Genomic DNA, 27,728 nt, shown 5'->3' with positions numbered 1-27,728 from the left:
GTAAAAACGTGGTGGATTAACAGATTTCTTGTTATTGTTGGACTCTGTATGCCCAAGACACATATTAAATTAATGTGGTTAATACGTTATGATCCAAGTCGAGTCATACCCAATAACAAGCTAGACAAACACTTACAATATTTATATATGATATGAGCAAACAAATAAATATCAACACTTAGAATATTTAGAAATTGGTTTTCTAAATAATTGCACTTGACAAACTAATTAATTATATGGATAATTTATTTTGAGAGAGTATTTTATTTTGTTATTTAATGGGTTAAATAACATAATAAAAAAAATAGCATAAGTCTTATAACATATGATGTTATATTTTATAAAAGTTATAAAATACATATGTGAGACTTATATTATTTTTATAAAAGAAAATTGATTTTTTTTATAAATAAAGACTAGGCCGCCACCCCCCCCCCCATGTGGTCTTCCCAAAATTGTTGGTCCAATCACACCACATGCATGTCTTACAAGTTAGATGGATTGTGATTGGGTGTTCTTCCCAAGCAATTTTGGCCAATTAGTTTACATGCAATTGCATGAACCTTGATTGGGGAAGAATGGTGGTCCAATAACATTTCATGCAAATGTCATAACTAGAGGCCTTTTGATTGGGCAAGATGGGTGGCAAGATTCTCTCTACATCTATAAATACCAAGATGTCAAATGAATGAAGATGGAAGACTTGTGTTTTTCTCTCCAAAAATCGGTCCTCATAAGGTGTTCTTAAGGTTTTCGGTTTTTGATTCAAGTGTTGAAATCCTAGCTACAATCGTAGTGTTTGTCTCAAGCTTGGGGTATACAAGCTTGAGGTCTTCTACTCTTGAGGACAACCATTTCAAGAAGCAGCATCCTTTTCATCATCCTATTACTCCAAGAAGGTAGTTTTCTAAACACCCTATGGTTGTGTATGATAGTATGCATCTTCATATATGGATCCGTGTTTTGGGATTTTACTTATAAATGAAGTTTACATCATAAAAGTAACATGTTTTAAACATTATTTTCGCTGCGTTTTTATTTCATATGGATGAAATTACTTTGATAAACATGTTAAAAATCCCATCAATGGCATCTAGAGCCGCTTATATGAGTGCATGCTTCAATAGATTAAAAATTTCGGGTTTCGGGTTTGAATAAAACCCTATGGCCGAAAATTTTAACATGGTTAACCCTTTGTTTTTCAAGATTATTTTCTTACATGCATAAGAGAATCTTGAAAAATTTATTTCATATGGATGATTTGTTTGTTTGGACAAAACTTACCTTTTCGGTTTTTTGAACATAGCCGAAAATGTTTATAAAAGGGAACCATTTTTTTTATACTTCTTGAAATTAATAAATATATATTTGGATATATATTTTGGTGCATATGACCTAGCCATGACCTTGTGTTGAATGATTGTGTTGTTATTTATTATTTCAATGGGTTGTAATAATCATTTTTTTGTTCTTCCATTAGAAGATATGTAATTTATTTATTTTCATTTGGTATGTAAAATAAATAGATTAGGTGCATTTTATTTTACTAGAGAAAATGTATTAGGATTTATTTTGTAAAAGAAGATGCACACAAAAATGAGCTTTTGGTTTGGACCATAATATTCGGTCCAAAGAACTTCATCGTTCTCAACGGGATTTTAACCCGATAACCAAAACTCATTTTTGGAGTCCAAAGGAGTTTGGAGCTGAATATAAAAGACTTTTGGAAGCTCAAAGAAGGTGGAGAAATCACAACACAAGAATGAGACTTGGAGCATTTGGATGCGGGATCAAGTGGGAGTTCATCGACACATTACTTGTGTCATTTTTCATCCCTTAGGAAGGACCTTTTGGCACACTTGTTTCGGCTAATAAGTGTTGTCAAAATAGTTAGCTATGGTTATGCACCTATTATTATGAATGATGTGCTTGTTTGGTTGCTTATTTTGTTGTTTAGATGATATGTCGATATGCATGACTTAACAAACTAATAATCAACAACAAGTGTAAAATTGGTTCTTAACAAAATCATTAAAATGGTTAATAAAAGGTTTTATTAAAAATTAATGATTTTATAATAAAATGAGTTTATTAAAAAGAACCTTGAAAATAAGTTTTCACTAAAGTACCATTGATTTGAATGCATGCAAATGTATGGTACATAATATTTTCTAAACTAGAATTTTAAAATTTTAAAAACCCTTTTATAAAACAAGTCAAACACCATCCTTTTATACAACACTCGAAACACTTGGGAACTCTTTGTTAGTCCCGAAAACCCGTGATATCACTCAACGGTTCGATCGAATGCGGAAAGTAAGATCAAACTGACAAGAACAAAAAGAAAATTTTCATTACATAACATAGTGTCGTTGCTTAGATCGCACACAGTCTCAAGGACTGTCTGGTACGATCTCCGAGAACCTTGCACACAATCCCTAGGATTGTCTGGTACAAGGCTCTCTATTTGGGGCTACATGATTTACAATAATGGAGAGCTCTACCACTAATAATCTAAACATGACTATTTATAGGAGTCTCTACCCCATTGGCCAACATGGCCTAAGCCCAAGCCCAAGTGCTAATCTAAACCAAATAAACATAAATAAAAGTAATAAAGATAAGCGTAAAACTTTGGACCTAACACTCTTATTGTGGGATAAAGGTCACCTAACCACATTTGAGGGAACTTGTATGTTCGAGGTGGGTTTTACCATGTTTGTGGGATAAAGGTCACCTAACCACTTATGTGTATAAACTCACACGTGTGTGTAAGTTGGACGACTTGATTTGGAAACCATGAACTTAGGGTCACCAAAGCATGGGGAACAAAGGTGTTGATGGGATTAAACATGCCAACTAAACATAAAGATGTTTAAACCGATCCCATATGGCTAGAAATTGCAATGAGTTGCAATTGTCAAACGTTGACTACCTTGTTAATTTAAATAGAGGGATAAAGGTCACCTAACCAATATTTAAATGTAACATTGGATTCTAGATTTTAATTATTAATTATCTTTAAGACACAAAAGGGTATTAATGATTAAAATATAATAATATCCAAAATACTAAAATTGAACTTGTTAAATTTTGTAGATGGCCGCTAACAATGCAAACCCGATTACCCAAACCGTCTGAAACCTATCACTAAGAACCATCCTTGAAAAGGATCGTTTCAACCGTAACAACTTCATGGATTGGTTTCGAAACTTGAGAATCGTTCTCAAGCAAGAGAAGATATCCTATGTGTTGGACGATCCTATTCCCAAAGAACCTAACGTGGAAGATGTGGAAGCCTACAACGATTGGGTTAAGTATATCGAGGACTCCATGCAAGCCTCGTGCCTCATGTTGGGAACTATGATTCCCGAAATTCAAAAGGATTTTGAACACCACGGGGCATACGACATGATTACCCAGTTAAAGGAAATGTTCCTACAACAAGCAAGGGTAGAACGCTTCGAAACTGTTCGGGCGCTTCATGCATGTCGAATGGAGGAAACCCAATCGGTATCATCTTATGTTCTCAAGATGAAAAGCCACATTGATCGCCTCGAACGGCTAAATTGTCCCGTCTCCAAAGAGTTGGCTACGGATTTGATCCTCAACTTTTTAACAAAGAAATTTGAGAGCTTTGTTATGAATTACAACATGAATGGATGGGACAAGAGCATTGGTGAGCTTCATGCAATGCTCAAAACGGCCGAAGCAAGTATGGGCAAAAAGGCTTTACCCGTCCTTGCGATCAATGAAGGAGGCAGCAAGAAGAGGCCCCGCCTCGACTCTAAAGCAACTTATGCTAAAAGAAAGGGACACGTCAAGGGAAAGGGAAAAGGAAAAGCTAAAGCAGAACCCGCCAAACCAAAAGAGAAGAAGCAAAAGGTTGCTACGAATGACCCATGTTTTGAATGTGGTGAGATAGGACATTGGAAGAGAAATTGTCCGACCTATCTCAAAGAGTTGAAAAACAAGAGGGATGCAGGGCAAACCTCAGGTACTATCTTTATGATACATGTTGAGCTTAATGTTATTTCTTCTAACACATGGGTACTAGATACTGGATGTGGAACTCATATTTGCAATTCGTTGCAGGGGTTCAAAAGAAATAAACATTACAAGAAGGGAGACGCTAGTCTCTTCATGGGCAACGGAGCAAAGGTTGATGTCGAAGCTCAAGGAGACTACGTTTTAGAGCTTCCAAGTGGTTTGGAAGTTATTTTGAAGAATGTTTTATATGCTCCTAGTTTGACTAGGAACATAATTTCTGTTTCCCTTTTGAGACAATGTGGTTTTAAATTTGAATTTGTTAACCAAGACATTTATGTTTGTATGAATGATGTGTTTTATTTTAAAGCTATGTCTTTAAATGGTATTTATGAATTAGATCATGATAACGCATCATACGATAGCTCAATGTACCAAGTAACCAACAAGAAACTCAAAATGGATTTGAGTGATTCCTATCTTTGGCATTGTCGCGTTGGACATATAAGCAAGAATCGCATGCATACACTTCAGAAAAATGGTCTTTTAAATACAAATGAAGATAATTCATTTGATGTATGCGAATCTTGTTTACAAGGCAAAATGACCAAGACGCCCTTTAGTGGAACATTTGAAAGGGCTAAGGACTTATTAGGTATCATACATTCAGATGTATGTGGTCCTTTTAAGCCGATGACTAGGAATGGTGAAAGATACTTCATTACCTTTACCGAGGACTATAGTCGTTATGGTTATGTGTATTTACTAAGACACAAGGCTGAGCATTTGAAATGTTCAAAGACTTCAAAAGTGAAGTAGAAAACCAACTCAAGAAAACAATTAAAGTCCTTCGTACCGATAGAGGAGGTGAATACCTAAGTGGTGCTTTTCAAGATCATCTTAGGAGTTGTGGGATTATCTCACAACTTACTCCACCTGGAACACCACAACACAATGGTGTGTCCGAAAGGAGAAATCGAACTCTATTAGATATGGTTCGATCTATGATGGCTAGAAGCACATTGCCCCTATCATTTTGGGGTTACGCTTTGCTCTCCGCAGTCCGTATACTAAATATGGCCCCAACCAAGAAAGTGAAAAAGATACCTTTTGAAATATGGCATGGAAACCCTCCATCATTATCATTCTTAAGGGTTTGGGGTTGTGAAGCTTATGTTAAGCAATACACTCCAAATAAATTGGAAGTCCGATCTATTAAGTGTATCTTTTTAGGTTATCCTAAAGATGATATAGGATACTATTTCTACGACCCAACTGAGCAAAAGGTATTTGTTGCTCGAAAGGTTAAGTTCTTAGAAGCTAAATTCCTTATGGAAGGAACTAGTGATAGAACAGTGGAACTTGAGGAGGATCAAGAACCATAAGATGATACACGTTTGGTTGATACTAGCACTCAACAAGAGGTTGTTGAAAATGATCAAGAGGTTGATCAGAACACACAAAATGTTCGCAGATCTGGTAGAATTAGTAATCCACCTGAAAGATATGGATTTTTCATGGATGGATGCTACGTGGTAGATTCAGATGAACCAACCACATACCATGATGCAATGCCAAAATCCGATTGCGACAAATGGCTTGAAGCCATGAACATAGAGATGCAATCCATGTATGACAACCAAGTTTGGGAATTGGTTATGCCACCACTTAATTCTAAAGTAGTTGGAAGTAAGTGGGTTTTCAAAAAGAAAACAGATATGCATGGTAACTTGGATACTTATAAAGCAAGACTTGTAGCAAAAGGTTTCACTAAAACTCAAGGAATTGATTATGATGAGACATTCTCGCCTATGGCGATGCTAAAGTCAATTAGGATATTATTTGCCATAGCTGCATATTATGACTATGAGATATGGCAATTGGATGTCAAAATGGCATTTCTCAATGGATATCTTGATGAAGATGTCTATATGGTTCAGCCTGAAGGTTTTGTCGATCCAAAACATCCTGACAAAGTATGCAAGTTAAAGAAATCAATCTATGGATTGAAACAAGCATCTAGAAGTTGGAATCACCGTTTTGATGAAGAAATTAAGAATTTTGGATTCATCAAAAACGGCGATGAAGCTTGTGTGTACAAGAAAGCTAGTGGGAGCATCATCACCTTCTTAGTACTGTATGTCGATGACATTCTACTATTTGGGAATGACATTCCAACCATGGAAGGTGTAAAAGCTTGGCTTGGAAGTTGTTTTTCCATTAAGGATCTTGGTGAAGTAGCCTACATTCTGGGAATAAAGGTCTATAGGGATAGATCAAGGCGCTTAAGAGGTTTAAACCAAAGTGCATACATTGACAAAGTCTTGAATAGGTTCCAAATGGAGAACTCTAAGAGAGGTTTTGTACCTATTCAAAAGGGGACAATATTGAATACATCTCAATGTCCAAGCTCAAAGGATGAGCAAGAGAAAATGAAAAGAATCCCATATGCGTCAGCTATTGGATCCATCATGTATGCAATGATATGCACTAGGCCGGACGTCTCATGCGCCTTAAGCATGACAAGTAGATACCAACAAAATCCAGGTAACAGTCATTGGATGGCTGTTAAAAGCATATTGAAATATCTTAGGAGGACTAAGGATATGTTCTTAATATATGGATCTGGTGAGGAGGAACTTGTTGTAAAGGGTTACACGGACGCGAGTTTCCAAACCGATCGAAGTGATTCTCGATCGCAATCGGGGTATGTCTTCATTTTAAATGGAGGAGCAGTCTCCTGGAAGAGCTCAAAACAAGACGTGGTAGCATTGTCCACTACAGAATCAGAATACATCGCCGCTTCATTGGCAGCCCAGGAAGCTGCATGGCTGAAGAAATTTATAGCTGACCTAGGGGTGGTCCCTACCATTCAAGATCCCCTAGAGATCTTTTGTGACAACGAGGGTGCGATTGCTCAAATCAAGGAACCTCGTGCGCACCAAAAGACTAGACATATCGAGCGGAGATTCAACTACATAAGGGATGAAGTTGAAAAAGGAAAGATATGTATCCGCCAAGTTCACACCGATCAAAACATTGCGGATCCACTCACGAAGCTCCTTGACAGAGGAAAACATGAGGGTCACACATGTTCCTTAGGACTTCGATATTCTAGTGATTGGATTTGATCTAATTTTGTATTTGGATATTGAAACAATTGTTATTTTAACTCATTTATGATATTTTGAGTTATGTTTCATATTAGCATGTTTAAATCCGTGAATAACTTAGTTATTCTAAATGTCCGTAGTCGATCATAATTGTGGGAACAAACATGAATGTAAGACTATTATGAACTTGTATTGGTGGATATTCATTTAGAATGAATATAGAGCAAAGTGTTGCTACCAAAGTTCATAGATATTTGTGGGATACAAATATTGGACTGACTCGCTCTCAAATATTACTGCATGGAATCATTTGTGATTGATCATAAGTAAATTTGAGTAAAAGGCGAATATCATAGTATCCTCCGACCTGAGATACATATTGGGTCTTGATATTCACCAAGTATTATACCTTGACCTAGTTCTTAGCTGTCAGTAACATGGCAGTACACAAGGCTAAGCTCAGGTGTGGTATAAGGTGATTGTGAGAGACGTATGTAGTCAAGATGGGATTTGTTCCTCTTATTCGTTGAGAGTAAGATGTCTAAGGCCTGATAAAGTTAAATCAACAGAGAGTGATCACTCGATGTCTCTGGATTTAACATGACATCTGTAATAAAAGGATAAATGATAAATTCACCTAAATCATGTTCAAGTAAGGGACTTGAAAGGGATGATGTTATTGAATGGCAAATATAGTCATACGTATTGGGGGTAGTAAACCGTAGTCAGGCGTCATTTACTGCTTGCATCAATCTTCTATGTATCTTGTGCAAGTGGGAGATTGTTGGACTCTGTATGCCCAAGACACATATTAAATTAATGTGGCTAATACGTTATGATCCAAGTCGAGTCATACCCGATAACAAGCTAGACAAACACTTACAATATTTATATATGATATGATCAAACAAATAAATATCAACACTTAGAATATTTAGAAATTGGTTTTCTAAATAATTGCACTTGACAAACTAATAAATTATATGGATAATTTATTTTGAGAGAGTATTTTATTTTGTTATTTAATGGGTTAAATAACATAATAAAAAAATAGCTTAAGTCTTATAACATATGATGTTATATTTTATAAAAGTTATAAAATACATATGTAAGACTTATATTATTTTTATAAAAGAAAATTGATTTTTTTTATAAATAAAGACTAGGCCGCCACCCCCCCCCCCATGTGGTCTTCCCAAAATTGTTGGTCCAATCACACCACATGCATGTCTTACAAGTTAGATGGATTGTGATTGGGTGTTCTTCCCAAGCAATTTTGGCCAATTAGTTTACATGCAATTGCATGAACCTTGATTAGGGAAGAATGATGGTCCAATGACATTTCATGCAAATGTCATAACTAGAGGCCTTTTGATTGGGCAAGATGGGTGGCAAGATTCTCTCTACATCTATAAATACCAAGATGTCAAATGAATGAAGATGGAAGACTTATGTTTTTCTCTCCAAAAATCGGTCCTCATAAGGTGTTCTTAAGGTTTTCGGTTTTTGATTCAAGTGTTGAAATCCTAGCTACAATCGTAGTGTTTGTCTCAAGCTTGGGGTATACAAGCTTGAGGTCTTCTACTCTTGAGGACAACCATTTCAAGAAGCATCATCCTTTTCATCATCCTATTACTCCAAGAAGGTAGTTTTCTAAACACCCTATGGTTGTGTATGATAGTGTGCATCTTCATATATGGATCCGGGTTTTGGGATTTTACTTATAAATGAAGTTTACATCATAAAAGTAACATGTTTTAAACATTATTTCCGCTGCGTTTTTATTTCATATGGATGAAATTACTTTGATAAACATGTTAAAATCCCATCAGTTATAAACCCTATCTTTCACAAATTTCATTTTATCTTTCTTTTGACCCAGATTATTCACTGCTGACAACTCAACTTCAACAAGTTTGAAAACATTTGTCAATTTGTTCATGTTAACATTCTTGATCGGAAACTCTGAATCCGAAAACAACTTATCCGAACCTATCATCTTGTACATGACAAGGTATGATTCTTCATTTAAGTTGTTTTTGGACTGTTGTTTCGGAATGTATTTGTCCAGAAAACACCTATCCTCCTCAGAAGTGTCATAATACGGTTTAAGCACTTTGTCAACCACACTTTTTACCACATCATTCTGGACACTATCGTCATTGGAAGACGTGAACATGACATCAATGTTCTCAGGAAGTTGCACTTCACTTCCCTCCTCAAGTTCAACCAACCCAGATTCCTTTTTAGTGTAATTATGCAAAATTGGCGGTGGAACTTTGTGAAACCCTACACCGGTACCGTCAGAAAACACATCTTCGCCAGCTTTGTTTTTCCCTATAGGTTTAGGAACAATGTTCTGCAACACAAAGCTTGCGGAGCTATAACTGTTAAGTTTCAACTGAATTCGCTCGTTCTCAATTTCAGCTTCTTGAACTTTAAGTTTCAATTTAGCGATTTCATCCAGTTGTTTATTAATTGATTCTTCTTTTACTCTTACCACAGCTCTCAGATGTTCGTTTTCTTTAAATGTTTTACCATTTCGATCATCACTTTCTTTAACAGTGATTTTTAGTTTTTCAAATTTTTCAGAAATCTTTCGGTTTTCAAGAATTAACTTTTCATTTTCATTTTTAACTTTTTCATGATCAATTTTATCTTTTTCAGTTTGACCAGTTAATTCTCTGATTCGTTCAGTTGAAGCTTTCACAGTTTTGCCACGACCAAGTATCTGATCCTCAACACTTCTAACCTTAGCAGTCAGATTTTTAATTTTCTCACTGTTAAGGTACGTGACAGTGTTACAAAAATTGCATTCTTTGGTGCAATTTTTGCAGTCAGCATTTCCATTGATCTTTTTACCTGACGCATATTTTGACGCACTTGGACTGACTTGGCCCTTAGACTCAGTCACAGAATTAGAGTCTACCTCAAGTGCTTTCGCAGCTAGCACTTTGTCAGCCATTTTTCCCAGGTTCTCTTCTGTCAACTCTTGCGTAGTATCGATGATGCCCGTATCAACCTTCTTTGATTTCTCGATTTCTTCTTTTTCTATCTTCTCTTTCTCCTCTTTTTCCTTTCTCTCTTTCTCTTTCTCTTCTTCAATCATTTTCTTGGTTGGCGTTCCCCACCATTTGTGTTGCCAATACTCATCCTCTTCTTCATACTCCTTGATGATGGCCTCTATATCAAGTGTTTTGTCATCAATTGCATGTTGCCATACGGATCAAGGTAGCATTCTCTATCCGGATCCCATCTTTTCGCTCTTCTAGCTTCCAGAAAGATACTAGAAATTCTAATGATTTTGTTTTGGGCAATCACTTTCCTATAGTTATACTTCTGTTCTTCTGTTCGATTATCTTTCCACAGAATGGGTTCATTCTTTGCCATGAAAGCATAACCAACATCGTCTTCTTCCGGTAAAACTTCCTTACTCCAATCGTACCCCTCATCATCGTAAATCACAGCCAGAGCCCTTGATTTGTCTTTGTTATCTTCAGACTGCTTCAATCTAGGCGGCTCGGATTTATTCTGATGGTAGATTGCCTTTTTGTAATAATCATCTCGAAACGGATTCTAAGGAAGGAATGTCTGGTACATGTCATACCAGCCTGATAAGCTGCCAAGGCTGCAGCCACCTGGGCATTGAGTAATGCCTCTAGCTCAGCTTGAGTCATATGGATTTCGCCTTGTCCGTCACCACGGCCTCCACCACGTCCACCGTGTCCACCACGACGACCTCCACCACGTCCGTTCATGATTCTATAAGTATGGGAAGAAGTAACAAATTAACAGACTATTTCAAGCAGATGTCAAGTATTGCTATAGTATTCACAGTTCTCGAGGTTCTAATACAAGATTGACTAACAACGTGGAATTCCTTTTCACACTAGTCGAGATTTACTGGGACTCACATGCACCCCACGTTGTTATTATGTGTGCACCCATAATAATAACCCGATTTGCATGCTTATCTCAGTTCCTCCCTACTCATGTTAAAAGGTTTCCCCAAATTCATGCAGTACGACCGACGACATCACAACATAGAGCATGTAAGTTCAAGTAGAGTCCCATTCTTAAAACACGTAGTATAAACAGATAGCATAGTAATTCGTATTTGCAATATCAAGTGTGCGTTCGAGTGTGATACTAATTATGAGTATGTACTAACTATGCTATGTAATAGTAAACAAGAGACGAACCTTGCTGCCTGGAGCTGAGTGTCATGGTCAATGTCGTATCAGTTCAGTTATAGTCTGGTTTTATAAATCATTTTTAAAACCAAATTCACTATAACCAGTGGCTCTGATACCAAACTGTCACACCCCCAAATTACCACCTAGGGAGTGTCCCTGTTGGGCGTGTGACCACTAGGAGTGAGCCACCAATTACATTGAATCACAAGTTCAAAACAAAGTTTCATAATTATCATTAATAAAATTCAAGCACAAGTTGTTCGAAACCATCAATTCAGCGGAAGCGTAAACGTATCACAAAATATGTTTCATATTACCAAAGTAAATAAATGTTTAATAAATAACTCGACTATGCAACCATGACCACCCGCGCCCTCCAGCCAGCAAGTTCCTGTGTTCCAAGTACCTAAGGACCTGCGAGCATGTAACACACGTGTCAGACAAAGCTGGCGAGTTCACAGTTTTAGAAAACGTTGTTACCAGTTGTATATAAAACAGTTCAATAACCAATGCAAGTAATATTGTTAATATCTCATTTCCAAACACGGACGGCTCACGGACTGCCCTTCCCACGTACTCCTATCTAGTACTGGGCCAGACTGGGTCATTAGTTCACCTCCGTCCTCTACAGGCACGGGGTGAGGGTGCCAAACCTAAGTAGCGCTACTAACTAATACCCGATGAGGGACTTACAAAAGATGATAGGTGAGAATATTAACCAATATACCCGTTTTTACCCAAAGACTTATCCCCCCATGGGATACCCACTGACTGTCCCCAACCACTGGGACGCATGCTCGAATGTAGTGAACTCACCTTGGTTTTGCTCGGTAAAGATATTCACTCGTTCAACAGTTTGATTAACCGCGCCCTAAAAGGGTTATTGATACAGTCAGTTTCAACTAATCCATGTACTCCCGTATTTGCTCACATAAAGTGCTAAAAGAAAGAAGCATGTAGTACACATTAACACACATGTCATGCAAGTATTGTGCTGCCCAATCGTTCATTATTCTGTTTGTGTTTAGGTGACCCATTGCTAAACTTGTTAATCTAAGTAATCCACTAATATAGAGAGTCAATCAAATTAAACATGGAATTCCTATACACATATATGACATGTAAACCGATTGGCACCACAAACGTAATTCACCTAAAGGAACATGAAACTTCAGCACATAATTCATTCACTCCAATATATACATCTCTTGTCACGTTTCATTTAAACATTTAACTAAAAGGCTCGCCTGTACCATGTTTTCATTCCATTAACCCTCATGTCTACCCAACAAGCCCATCGGCCCAGTATACATTTCGGTAACCTCCCTCCTTATTGTGGCCCAACTTTCAAATAAGGCAGTCCATTTTGAACTGATGTATACGGCCCAGTTTAGTGGGTTGTACAAAAGTTGTGGTGACCCCACCCCATCTATTCGATTATGTACAGACATAGGTGATTAGTTTGCAAATTGCATTCACATGCCCCTATTCCCTGACACACATATGTTCACATAATGATCCATCACATCCATGTCAATATGTCCCCTCAATTTACTTACACAATATTACCAACCTTTGACTTTCCTGACATCTCTACTAAGGTGTGCACATGGCATGGTTTGTCAAGTACAAATACACATGGCCGCCAATTCCAAATTCACATATATCAACAACAGTTAGCACCTATCTTTCCACATAATAAAGTAATCGATATTCATGCCTTATTATGAAATTTTCATGCATTCATGATTTGATTATATAGCATGCCAACTATTTCACAAAACCGAGATGTACAGACACTATCTTTACAAGTCATCCAAGAACAAGCATTTAATGAACAATCAATCAGTAACTAGTATGGCATAGATTTTTACTAACCTAGATGATATTTCACGAGAGGGGAAATCTGGTCTTCGCCGTCGCTCAACAGGAATGCAGTAGAAGTAGGGTTACAGAATGTTACGCATATATAATCATGAGAGTGTGGGGCGATTTTGGGCTTTGACGGGCTAGTAGGTTATATCTTAAAATAATAATCATGTGGGTTTCTAGAATAATAACAAATAATAATCATGTAGGTTAATTCTATGCATGGGCCGATTCTAAGACATGATGGGCCGAACACCATACTATAGCAACTAAATCCTCACTTTATTTAATCCTAACATACTACCTTTAATCAGTTTACAATTGAACATATGTGTTTACGTTTGTTTCCTGCCATACCAATTCTATGATTACATGTACATATCATTAATAAGTTGTACTTAACCAACCACTATCAACAATATCAAAGCGAATGTAACATCACTAACCGAGAGGTGAAGAGGGATATTCGAGCACCGGAGACTTCGAGGGGGAAATGAACGATGTATTTGGGCTCGGGTGAAGGTGCGGCCCAGTTAACGTGCGGAAATTATTGTACCAAATAATCTAACAAGATTACATGAACAGGACGTCTCGGCGTAATAAAGAAAATATAATCGAGGAGTAAAGATCAAAAGATGAAACGTTACCGACCTTGAAAGTTCGGGTTGTCACATCATCCCCAACTTGAAAGAAATTTCGCCCCGAAATTTGACAAGTAGGCACGAACGGGTGAAATGATAATCAGGATTGTTGCGGATTTTGCTCAGGTGTGACATCATCCCCAACTTGAAGGGGAATCTCGTCCCGAGATTCATTAGTTTTGCTTGACTCTGCCTTGTCTTTGGGAAAGAGGTGAGGGTACTTTAGTTTCATCTGATCCTCGCGTTCCCACGTGAACTCCGGTCCACGCCTTGAATTCCAACGAACCCTAACAATCGGAATTCGACTGTGTTTACGCACCTTGACCTCCCGATCCATGATTTCAATAGGCTCTTCAACAAACTGCAGCTTGTCATCCAACCGGAGCTCTTGAAATGGCACAACCAGTGTCTCATCAACCAGACACTTCTTTAGTTGCGAAATGTGAAAGACATTGTGAACATTACCTAATTCCGCAGGTAACTCGAGTCTGTAAGCGACTTTACCGATCCGCTCAAGAATTTTGAATGGCCCAATGTAACGTGGATTAAGCTTGCCACGCTTCCCGAAGCGTACAACGCCCTTCCACGGTGAAACTTTCAACATAACCCGATCATTAACTTCGAACTCTAAAGGCTTTCTACGCTTGTTAGCATAACTTTTCTGACGATCCCGTGCTGCTGCCATACGATCCCTTATCCGAGCTATATTTTGTGAGGTTTCCAGAATGAGTTCAGGACCTGTGAGTTGACTGTCACCTACCTCTGCCCAACAGAGAGGGGAACGACATTTCCGTCCATACAATGCTTCGAACGGAGCTGCCTGAATACTCGTGTGGTAGCTGTTGTTGTAGGAGAACTCTATTAACGGCAAGTGTCTTTCCCATCCCTTCCCAAAATCGATCACACATGCCCGCAGCATGTCTTCAAGTGTCTGAATAGTGCGCTCACTTTGACCATCCGTCTGTGGGTGGTAAGCGGTGCTCATATCAAGTTTCGAACCGAACAATTTGTGCATAGACTGCCATAATTCAGAAGTAAAGCGTGGATCTCGATCTGAGATGATAGAAGTTGGCACTCCGTGCCGAGCAACTACCTCCTTAAGATATACTGCTGCAAGCTGCGAAAACTTATCTGTTTCCTTGATTGCTAGAAAATGTGCCGATTTCGTGAGTCGATCAACAATCACCCATATAGTGTCGTTTCCAGCCTGAGTTCTTGGTAATCCAGTAACGAAATCCATAGCGATCTGTTCCCACTTCCACTTAGGTATTTCTGGCTGCTGTAGTAGACCCGAAGGCTTCTGGTGTTCCGCTTTAACTCTAGCACAAGTTAAGCATTTACTCACGTACGTGGCTATGAGGGCTTTCATGTTCGGCCACCAATACATAACCTTAAGATCATGATACATCTTGTCCGATCCCGGGTGGATAGAATATCGTGACTTGTGTGCTTCATCCATCACAAGTTCTCTAAGATCACCAAATAGAGGAACCCATACTCTTTCCATGATGTAGTAGATACCATCAGATTTCTGCTCAAGCTGCTTTTCCATACCGCGTAAACCCTCAGCTTCGATGTTTTCTTCCTTCAATGCTTCAGTCTGAGCCGTACGAATCCTATCAGGAAGGCTGGAATGGATAGTGAGCTGTAATGCGCGAACGCGTTTAGGTTTCGTTTCTTTGCGGCTAAGTGCATCCGCCACAACGTTAGCTTTACCTGGGTGATATTTGATGGCACACTCGTAATCATTGAACAATTCCACCCAACGACGCTGTCGCATATTCAATTCTCTTTGGTCGAAGATATGCTGAAGGCTCTTGTGGTCGGTGTAGATTGTGCATTTCGTACCGTATAAATAGTGCCTCCAAATCTTTAGCGCAAACACTACTGCTCCTAACTCCAAGTCATGTGTCGTGTAGTTCCTCTCGTGAACCTTCAATTGACGAGAGGCATAAGCTATCACTTTCTCGCGTTGCATCAACACGCAACCGAGACCCTGAATCGAAGCATCACAATAAACTACGAAATCCTCAGTGCCATCTGGTAGAGATAAGATTGGTGCGCTGCATAACCTTTGTTTCAAAAGTTGGAAAGCATCCTCCTGTTTCGTCCCCCAAGAGTAAACTACTTTCTTCTGTGTTAACGAGGTGAGTGGCTGTGCAATCTTTGAGAAGTTCTGAATGAAACGGCGATAATACCCTGCTAGACCGAGAAATTGCCGCACCTCCGAAGGGTTCTTTGGTGCCGCCCAATTTCTAATGGCGTCAACTTTGGCAGGATCCACATGTATGCCTACCTCATTGACTATGTGCCCCAGAAAATGTACCTCCCGTATCCAAAAATCACACTTAGAAAACTTTGCGTACAACTGCTCCCTCCTCAGGAGTTCTAGGATAAGGCGTAGGTGCCGCTCGTGATCCTCCTTGTTCTTGGAGTAAATTAGAATGTCGTCAATAAAAACGATAACGAAGTCGTCAAGGTATGGCTTGCACACGCGGTTCATGAGGTCCATGAAAACCGCTGGTGCGTTGGTTAACCCGAATGGCATAACCAAGAACTCATAGTGACCGTATCGCGTCCGAAACGCGGTTTTGGGAACGTCTTCCTCTCTGACTCGCACTTGATGATAACCAGACCTTAAGTCGATCTTAGAGTAAAAGCTCGACCCTTGTAACTGGTCAAACAGGTCGTCAATACGAGGCAAAGGATAACGGTTTTTGATCGTCATCTTGTTGAGCTCGCGATAATCTATACACATTCGTAAGGACCCGTCCTTCTTCTTCACAAATAAGACTGGGGCTCCCCAGGGGGAAGAGCTAGGTCGGATGAAACCCCTATCCAACAGCTCTTGGAGTTGGTTTGATAATTCCTGCAGTTCTCCTGGCGCAAGACGATAAGGAGCACGAGCAACTGGGGCTGCCGCTGGAGCGAGGTCAATCTGGAATTCCACCTGACGATGTGGAGGTAAACCAGGGAGTTCCTCAGGAAATACGTCAGGATATTCACGAACAACTGGAAGATCCTCAATCTTCCTTTCGTCAGACGGTGAATCGGTGACAAGAGCTAATATAGCAGGATAGCCCTTACGTAAATACTTCTGAGCCTTCATTGCCGAAACAATACTGACTGGGGTCCCGCTGCGATGACCCTGAACTGATAGAAATTCCCCACTGGGAAGGGGAACACGTATGATCTTCTCCTTACAGAGAATCTCCGCTTGATACTTGGACAACCAGTCCATACCAACAATCACGTCGAAGCTTCCAAGAGTAATAGGAATCAAGTCAATGTCGAAGACTTGACCCAGAAGATCGATTTTACACCCAAACAGAACATGTGTAGCTTCGATTGTTTTACCATTTGCGATTTCTACTATGTGTTTCTTTACAAGAGGTGTAGGACTTAACCCTAATTGAGAGCTAAACTCTAAAGACACGTAACTCCAGTCGGCACCAGAATCAAATAAAATAGAAGCAATAACACCGTTTACCGAAAACGTACCAGTAACCACGTTGCCGTCGTTCCGCGCTTCCCCAGCTCCCAGCACAAATCCGCGCCCACGCGCAACATTACCCCCGTTGTTCCCCGCATTGTTATTCCCGTTACCACCCCCTGTGTTCTGTCTTAGCTGAGGGCAGTCTCGCTTGAAGTGCCCCTCAGCCCCACACTGATAACACCCTTTCTGATTACCCTGAGTTTGCTGAGGCTGTTGCCTACCCGCCTGCTGCGCTGGCTGCTGCTGAGCTGGAAGTGTGGTCCTACAATCCCTGGCCTTGTGCCCCGGTCGATTACACCGATAACAAACTCGAGTACACTGCCCCTTGTGATGAAGATCACACTTGCTGCACAAGGGTAGCTTCCCCGCATATGATCCCTGCCCTGATCTGTTACTCGAGTTCTGATTTACTGATGCTGTCTGGCTGAAACTGCGGGTGCTGCCAGTATCCGTCTTCTTCTGAGGCGGTGCAGAGTTGGACCCCTTGTCCGCTTCGTTCCACTTACGTTTGCCATCAGCAGCAGATGCAGTGGAAGTAGTGGCAGCTGTGGTAGTGCTAGAAATACGAGGTGGCAATGAGTCGCTCTCCACCTCCTGGTCAACGATTTTATGTGCCAGTCTAACAATCTGGGTTAGGTTATTGAGGTTCGCTGCTGTAACTAAACCCTTCACCCGTGGTGGTAACCCCTTAATAAACAACTCGATTCTTCGGGGCATGGGTCGGGACAAGTTCGGACACAAATCAGCTAACTCATATGACCGCTTCACATACGCCTCGATTTCAGACCCCACCATTGTCAGATGATAGTACTCATTCTCTAACTTCGCTATTTCATCTCGAGGACAGTATTCCTCCCTCATCAGTTCTTTAAAATCATCCCACGTAGTGGCGTTCGCCGCCTCAATACCTAGCAGTTGGACCTGGGCATTCCACCAGGTCAAGGCACCATCCTGAAGCGTGCCTGCTGCAAACTTTACTCTATCCCCAACTGGGCAGTTACATATCGCAAACACTGACTCCGCCTTTTCGAACCAGCGTATAAGTCCTACAGCCCCTTCAGTGCCACTGAAGGTCTGTGGCTTGCAATCCATGAAAGTTTTAAAAGTGCAGACCGGTGGGTGAGGCTGGTTTTGTGGCGCCGGCTGACCTATTAACGAGAGAAAATAAACCAACAAGTAAGACTCAAGTTCACGATTCAAAGGAAGGAATGTCTGGTACATGTCATACCAGCCTGATAAGCTGCCAAGGCTGCAGCCACCTGGGCATTGAGTAATGCCTCTAGCTCAGCTTGAGTCATATGGATTTCGCCTTGTCCGTCACCACGGCCTCCACCACGTCCACCGTGTCCACCACGACGACCTCCACCACGTCCGTTCATGATTCTATAAGTATGGGAAGAAGTAACAAATTAACAGACTATTTCAAGCAGATGTCAAGTATTGCTATAGTATTCACAGTTCTCGAGGTTCTAATACAAGATTGACTAACAACGTGGAATTCCTTTTCACACTAGTCGAGATTTACTGGGACTCACATGCACCCCACGTTGTTATTATGTGTGCACCCATAATAATAACCCGATTTGCATGCTTATCTCAGTTCCTCCCTACTCATGTTAAAAGGTTTCCCCAAATTCATGCAGTACGACCGACGACATCACAACATAGAGCATGTAAGTTCAAGTAGAGTCCCATTCTTAAAACACGTAGTATAAACAGATAGCATAGTAATTCGTATTTGCAATATCAAGTGTGCGTTCGAGTGTGATACTAATTATGAGTATGTACTAACTATGCTATGTAATAGTAAACAAGAGACGAACCTTGCTGCCTGGAGCTGAGTGTCATGGTCAATGTCGTATCAGTTCAGTTATAGTCTGGTTTTATAAATCATTTTTAAAACCAAATTCACTATAACCAGTGGCTCTGATACCAAACTGTCACACCCCCAAATTACCACCTAGGGAGTGTCCCTGTTGGGCGTGTGACCACTAGGAGTGAGCCACCAATTACATTGAATCACAAGTTCAAAACAAAGTTTCATAATTATCATTAATAAAATTCAAGCACAAGTTGTTCGAAACCATCAATTCAGCGGAAGCGTAAACGTATCACAAAATATGTTTCATATTACCAAAGTAAATAAATGTTTAATAAATAACTCGACTATGCAACCATGACCACCCGCGCCCTCCAGCCAGCAAGTTCCTGTGTTCCAAGTACCTAAGGACCTGCGAGCATGTAACACACGTGTCAGACAAAGCTGGCGAGTTCACAGTTTTAGAAAACGTTGTTACCAGTTGTATATAAAACAGTTCAATAACCAATGCAAGTAATATTGTTAATATCTCATTTCCAAACACGGACGGCTCACGGACTGCCCTTCCCACGTACTCCTATCTAGTACTGGGCCAGACTGGGTCATTAGTTCACCTCCGTCCTCTACAGGCACGGGGTGAGGGTGCCAAACCTAAGTAGCGCTACTAACTAATACCCGATGAGGGACTTACAAAAGATGATAGGTGAGAATATTAACCAATATACCCGTTTTTACCCAAAGACTTATCCCCCCATGGGATACCCACTGACTGTCCCCAACCACTGGGACGCATGCTCGAATGTAGTGAACTCACCTTGGTTTTGCTCGGTAAAGATATTCACTCGTTCAACAGTTTGATTAACCGCGCCCTAAAAGGGTTATTGATACAGTCAGTTTCAACTAATCCATGTACTCCCGTATTTGCTCACATAAAGTGCTAAAAGAAAGAAGCATGTAGTACACATTAACACACATGTCATGCAAGTATTGTGCTGCCCAATCGTTCATTATTCTGTTTGTGTTTAGGTGACCCATTGCTAAACTTGTTAATCTAAGTAATCCACTAATATAGAGAGTCAATCAAATTAAACATGGAATTCCTATACACATATATGACATGTAAACCGATTGGCACCACAAACGTAATTCACCTAAAGGAACATGAAACTTCAGCACATAATTCATTCACTCCAATATATACATCTCTTGTCACGTTTCATTTAAACATTTAACTAAAAGGCTCGCCTGTACCATGTTTTCATTCCATTAACCCTCATGTCTACCCAACAAGCCCATCGGCCCAGTATACATTTCGGTAACCTCCCTCCTTATTGTGGCCCAACTTTCAAATAAGGCAGTCCATTTTGAACTGATGTATACGGCCCAGTTTAGTGGGTTGTACAAAAGTTGTGGTGACCCCACCCCATCTATTCGATTATGTACAGACATAGGTGATTAGTTTGCAAATTGCATTCACATGCCCCTATTCCCTGACACACATATGTTCACATAATGATCCATCACATCCATGTCAATATGTCCCCTCAATTTACTTACACAATATTACCAACCTTTGACTTTCCTGACATCTCTACTAAGGTGTGCACATGGCATGGTTTGTCAAGTACAAATACACATGGCCGCCAATTCCAAATTCACATATATCAACAACAGTTAGCACCTATCTTTCCACATAATAAAGTAATCGATATTCATGCCTTATTATGAAATTTTCATGCATTCATGATTTGATTATATAGCATGCCAACTATTTCACAAAACCGAGATGTACAGACACTATCTTTACAAGTCATCCAAGAACAAGCATTTAATGAACAATCAATCAGTAACTAGTATGGCATAGATTTTTACTAACCTAGATGATATTTCACGAGAGGGGAAATCTGGTCTTCGCCGTCGCTCAACAGGAATGCAGTAGAAGTAGGGTTACAGAATGTTACGCATATATAATCATGAGAGTGTGGGGCGATTTTGGGCTTTGACGGGCTAGTAGGTTATATCTTAAAATAATAATCATGTGGGTTTCTAGAATAATAACAAATAATAATCATGTAGGTTAATTCTATGCATGGGCCGATTCTAAGACATGATGGGCCGAACACCATACTATAGCAACTAAATCCTCACTTTATTTAATCCTAACATACTACCTTTAATCAGTTTACAATTGAACATATGTGTTTACGTTTGTTTCCTGCCATACCAATTCTATGATTACATGTACATATCATTAATAAGTTGTACTTAACCAACCACTATCAACAATATCAAAGCGAATGTAACATCACTAACCGAGAGGTGAAGAGGGATATTCGAGCACCAGAGACTTCGAGGGGGAAATGAACGATGTATTTGGGCTCGGGTGAAGGTGCGGCCCAGTTAACGTGCGGAAATTATTGTACCAAATAATCTAACAAGATTACATGAACAGGACGTCTCAGCGTAATAAAGAAAATATAATCGAGGAGTAAAGATCAAAAGATGAAACGTTACCGACCTTGAAAGTTCGGGTTGTCACAGAACAGCACTTGCCATCGCCCAACGAATGTCTATGAGCTCCATTTCTTCGGGATCTATCTGATCGTAATCTTCTTTTGTCAGATTTGTGTTCCCGATCTTACCAGCCACCAACCCTTCATAAGACTCTAGCACAGATGCCAAAAAGACCATCTGCTGCTTAGCCGACTCCTCATCAAAATTCTGTGCGTTTTTCAGATCTATTGCGATGTTGCAAGAAAACTTCGCATCAAAACGATTTGCAGAAGATGAAGATCCACTGTGATAACCACTGTGACTTCCGCTGCTTGGACTGCTTTGACTTTCTTTGCTTGCTGAAAATACATTCTCAGCTGAAAATGCAGTCTTTGGAGAAGTTGCTTTTGGAATCATGCTTTTTGGATAATAGAGATCCAAATTCTGCTGAGAAGAAGAGTGATTGACTTTGTAAGTTTTCTTCAATTCCAGCTTGTGACTTTCAAGTCTCTCAATCACCAAATCTGGAGTCAATTTTTCAGGAGCAATAGTGTTCTTCAACATAAGCACATAATATCTCCAATCAACCTCATCTGGTAATGAATCGAACAGTTTGTCAACTAGTTCTTCATCAGAAAACTTGATTTCATGTCTTGCTAATTCCAGCTTCAGATGACCGAACCTTTCTATCATTTTACAAACCGATTCATTCTTTAGACATCCAAAAAGATCAAATTCTTTTCTAAGAAGCTTTCGTTTGTTTTTCACAATTTCCGAACTTCCTAAACACTTCTTTTCAAGCTTTTGCTACAAATCTTTCGCATTTGAATAGTCTATTAAAGAAATAATATCCTCCCGAACTGATTGGAACAACAAGGCTACACACTTCTGTTCGGCTACAAAATATTCAATTTCTTCAGCTGATGATAAAGTTTCTCCAGTTTTGTCTCCAAGTGTATACCCATTTTTCAGGCTTTTCCAACTTGCATATGCAAATGCCATCAACCAATCTTCAAATTTTCTCGACCAACGGCTGTACTCCTCGATTGCCATAAGCTTCGGAGGTTTGTTGAATGTTCCGAATGCACTCTCGGACTCCCAAGCTTCTTTCTTTTTCTCTTTTGGTTGATTCTCGTTCGTATTGCTCGATGATGTATCATTGTTTCCTGAACTTCCCGTGAATGCGTACATGTCGCTGAAAGGATTCATGAAATATCATCCATTTTGACTGTACCTGCAAAATCAACCAACACTTAGAAAAATTTTCCGAAACTTTTGAAAAACAGGACGAATAAGCGGATCTATCTGTGAATGACAGATAAACGGATCAGTTAATGTTCGAATAAGCGAACCACAGTATGTCCGTTCGAGTGAACCAGATAAGCGAACCAAGTTATGTACGTTCGGGCGCCGGAAATTGTCCAAATGAGCGGACCGTAAAAGCGAATGTGTTACTTTGACAGATGAGCGGACCAGACAAGTATGTTCGAGCGGACCTATATATGTCCGTTCAAGCGAATCTAGCAGTAAAAATGTCTGAAAGAGCGAACCTGTTTGGTTATTTCAAGCAAATCTCGTGTGAATTTCGAGCGAACCTAAACACTAAGTGTCCGAAAAAGCGAATCTTCTTTGTTCGAAAAAAACGGATCTTAGTTTTTACCCAATTTTAACTATTTTTACTCCGAGTTTTAGTCTGAAACTTCCTAGGGTTTGTTACTAGTAAGTTTTACACGCTATACTCCATTTTCAGACAATTTCAACCGTAGGAACCACTGTAAAGTGAGTAGAAAAGAGAGATTTCTGCAGATATAAGATGTAGTAGTATGAACTCCTCGTCCTGAGCTCTGATACCACTTGTTGGACCGTTGTTTTGACCCGAAAAGTCAGTCAAGGTAGCTCATCCTCACATATAAAGGCGGAAACAGAATATGCAAGGTTACAATAGCGTTTCCTTTCAATTCCACTGCTTTTATTGCTTTCTAATGTGATTTTGACAGAGTTTCGCTCCAGAGCACACACACCAACAACTATGATCCGCTCAAATGACACAACCTATATATAGCCTAGCCGGTTCGCTTATAAGACCTGACACATAAGCGATCCTATAAATTGACTAATAAGCGAACCCTTACAAGTACCTATGAGCGGACTTGTTTAACAAACTGTTTCTAAAAGCGAACCTACATATAAAATACATAATTTGACATTTTGACCCCATGTTGACCATTCTTGACCTAAGCCTTCTTGTAGACATAGTCAACAGACATCATCCCATGCATCAACAATAAGGTGTAACCTCGGAAGGTTATTCCCTATACAACTATGGTCACCTAATGTGTTTGGTCGGATCCTAATGATCGACCAAACGGGTCGGGTTCGAAAGTATAAGTGATTGTTTAGATCGCTTACCTTACGAGCCTATATAAGCACTAAACTAAAAGTGATGAGCTAAGCATGTTAAAACATGCTTAACTAAGTTTAGAAAACAGGTTTGGTATCAAAACAAACGATTTTGATACCTAAGAGTAGTTTGGTTACAAAATACGCAAGAATACGCATTTTGGCCGAAACTACGACTCGTCACTGAGCCTAGATAACGTGGTAATCAGTAGGTATAGTCTCTAGGGACTATAACCATCGTGATTACGCTCATGTTATGAAGTTCAATCGAACTTCGTGTTGACCATAAACTGGTCAACGCAGAAAGTCAAACATAGTTTGACTTTCGGTCTAGAAAAGCGATAAAAGAACGAAGGAACACTTACAAAGGGTCCCCGCAAGCTAATCTTGATCCAAGTAGCTCAGGTATGAAGCAATGGCTTCAACTTAGAGCTTTTAGATCAGATTTTGTGGGTTTTGAGTTGTGAAAGGGTTGGGTATTTATAGGAATGTTGGAACCGTTAAGATCGTTTATCGAATAACGTGCTTCAATCTCAACCTTACACTTGTTGCAATTTCCATGGAACACCACAATTGGCCCCTCATTATCCTGAAGAGGCAAGTGCAAATTGGCCCCTCATTATCCTGAAGAGGCAAGTGCAAATTGGCCCCTCATTATCCTGAAGAGGCAAGTGCAAATTGGCCCCTTATTATCCTGAAGAGGCAAGTGCAAATTGGCCCCTCATTATCCTCAAGAGGCAAGTGCAAATTGGCCCCTCATTGATGTTAAGACATAGGGAAGATGAAATATGCTTGAAAACATCTCGGATGTCAGTTCGTTTGGCCGTACGGTTGCGATGTTCACTTAATTACGACGGAATGCGCATAAGCGCGAAAAACGATCCAAATTGCGTGACGAATGGATTTTTCTCATGCCAAACACTAAAATAAAATATTTTAGTGCTTACATAAATTTTTGGATGTCCGGATGTATTCAGAACGTAAGTTATGCGTGAAAGTGCAAACTTATGCACTTTTTGACACTTTTAGTTCCTGAATGAGCCAAAAGTTTTTTTTAGCACACCGAACCCCTCAAAGCCTATTTCTAAGCTATGTAAAGGATATTTATGGTATGTTTAACTTATGGTCATGTTTCGAAATGTCTGTTACAGTTCAAATTGGCATACTTTCGCAGTTTGTCAAGTTTAGTCCCTGTAAGCGAATTAACTTGTTTTTGCCATACCAAAGCCTTCAAAACTTATTTCTAAGTTATGTAAAGGTTATTTAAGGTATGTTAAGTATATGTTGATGTTCCGGAGTATTTATCGCGTTAAACTGAGTACGTTCACGCACCAGTTTGCGTATAATTCTCCAGAAAGCGATGTAGAGTTTAAAATTCAATAAAAGTCAAAACATGAAAAATGTCAAACATAAACAAACAAACATTAGGATCAAATAACTTTGTTTTATTGATACTTGAACTGTTTACAATGATTTCAGACACAGATGTTACAGTCTCCCCTACTTGTGGAAATTTCGTCCCGAAATTTATTTAGAGGAAACTCGTGGAAAAAGATGCGGATACTTCGCCTTCATTTGATCTTCGCGTTCCCAGCAAACCTTGACCAAAGGAATGCGCTTGCGTTTAAGCCACTTGACTTCACGTTCCATGATTTCCACCGGTTTCTCAACAAATTTCAGTGTTTTATCAACACGAATTTCGTCAAACGGTATGTGGAGGTTCTCATCAGCTAAACACCTCTTGAGATTGGACACGTGAAAGGTTGGATGAACATTTCCAAGTTCAGGAGGTAACTCAAGTCTGTAGGCTACCTTAACGATTCTTTTGACGATCTTGAATGGTCCAACGTATCTAGGTGCAAGTTTTCCTTTCTTTCCAAATCTGATCATACCTTTCCAAGGTGAGACCTTAAGTAATACTCGATCACCGACTTGAAAATCAAAGGGCTTGCGTTTTAGGTCCGCGTAACTCTTTTGACGGTTTCTAGTTGTCTGACGGTTATCACGAACTTTCTTAACCTTATCTGTTGTCTCTAAAATGAGGGCAGGTCCAGTAAGCTGAGCCTCACCGATCTCATTCCAGCAGACTGGTGAATGACATTTTCGACCATAGAGAGCCTCGAAAGGAGCCATGTTGATGCTGGAGTGATAACTGTTGTTGTAGGAGAATTCAATCAACGGAAGATGTGAATCCCAACTACCACCAAAATTGATCACACAAGCTCTAAGCATATCCTCCAGAGTCTGGATTGTTCTTTCAGACTGACCATCTGTTTGCAAATGATAAGCTGTGCTCAGATTAAGTTGGGTCCCCATAGCAGATTGCATGGTTCTCCAAAAATGAGAAGTGAAGCGAGCATCTCTGTTAGAAATGATGTTCAAAGGAACACCATGTCGAGCTACAATTTCATCCACATAGATTTTAGCAAGTTTGTCAGCAGAAAAATCGACACGGATTGGCAAGAAATGCGCTGACTTAGTAAGATGATCAACGACTACCCAGATGGCATCATGACCTTTCTTTGTGCGCAGAAGTTTGGTAATGAGATCCATAGTAATGTTTTCACATTTCCAAACTGGGATCTCTGGTTGCTCCAATAAACCAGAAGGACACTGATGTTCAGCCTTAACCTTAAGACAAGTAAGGCATTTTGATACATATAAGGCAATGTCTTTCTTCATACCAGGCCACCAATATTGAATACGAAGATCCTTATACATCTTATCTGAGCCAGGATGAATAGAAAACGAGACTTATGGGCTTCATCCATAAGCAAGGTACGAAGATTATCTTGGCTTGGGACCCACAACCGATCCATGAAGTAATACGATCCATTGTCCTTCAGTTCAAGAGCAGGTGTTATGTGATAAGGAAATTCCTTATCCATCAAACCTTGTGAAACACAAGTGTGTTGAGCCTGAGAAATGCGGGTTTGGATATCGGATTGAGCTTGAATAACAGATTGGACACGAACACAATGATGCTTAGTACGTTCCTTACGACTCAATGCATCGGCTACGACATTTGCCTTACCCGGATGGTAGCGAATTTCGCAGTCATAGTCGTTTAGAAGCTCAACCCAACGTCGTTGCCTCATGTTGAGTTCTTTCTGATTGAAGATATGCTGAAGTCTTTTGTGGTCCGTGAAAACCACACATTTTGTACCGTACAAATAGTGTCTCCAAATCTTAAGAGCGAAGACAACTACACCCAACTCAAGATCATGAGTGGTGTAGTTCTTCTCATGTATCTTCAACTGCCTCGATGCGTATGCTATGACTTTGTTTCTTTGCATCAGGACGCAGCCAAGACCCAATTTAGATGCATCGCAATAAACGACGAAATCATCATTGCCCTCAGGCAAAGTTAGAAGAGGCGCGTCGCAAAGTTTTTGTTTCAAGTTTTGAAAAGCTTCCTCTTGCTTGAATCCCCAATCAAAGGGTTTGTTCTTCTGAGTTAAAGTAGTTAGAGGAACTGCAATCTTCGAGAAATTTTCAATGAAGCGGCGGTAATAACCCGCTAGACCAAGAAAAGAACGAACTTCAGTAGGAATAGTAGGCGTATCCCAATCCTTAATCGCACTGATCTTGGAGGGATCTACATGAATACCTTGTTCGTTGACAATATGTCCTAGGAATTGAACTTCTTTAAGCCAGAATTCACACTTGGAGAATTTGGCGAAAAGTTGCTCTTTCTTTAGGAGTTCCAAAGTA

The sequence above is a fragment of the Helianthus annuus genome, chromosome 7 (genome assembly GCF_002127325.2).
Source record: "Helianthus annuus cultivar XRQ/B chromosome 7, HanXRQr2.0-SUNRISE, whole genome shotgun sequence".
In the NCBI taxonomy this organism is placed as follows: Eukaryota; Viridiplantae; Streptophyta; class Magnoliopsida; order Asterales; family Asteraceae; genus Helianthus; species Helianthus annuus.
This window is presented reverse-complemented; position numbering follows the sequence as displayed.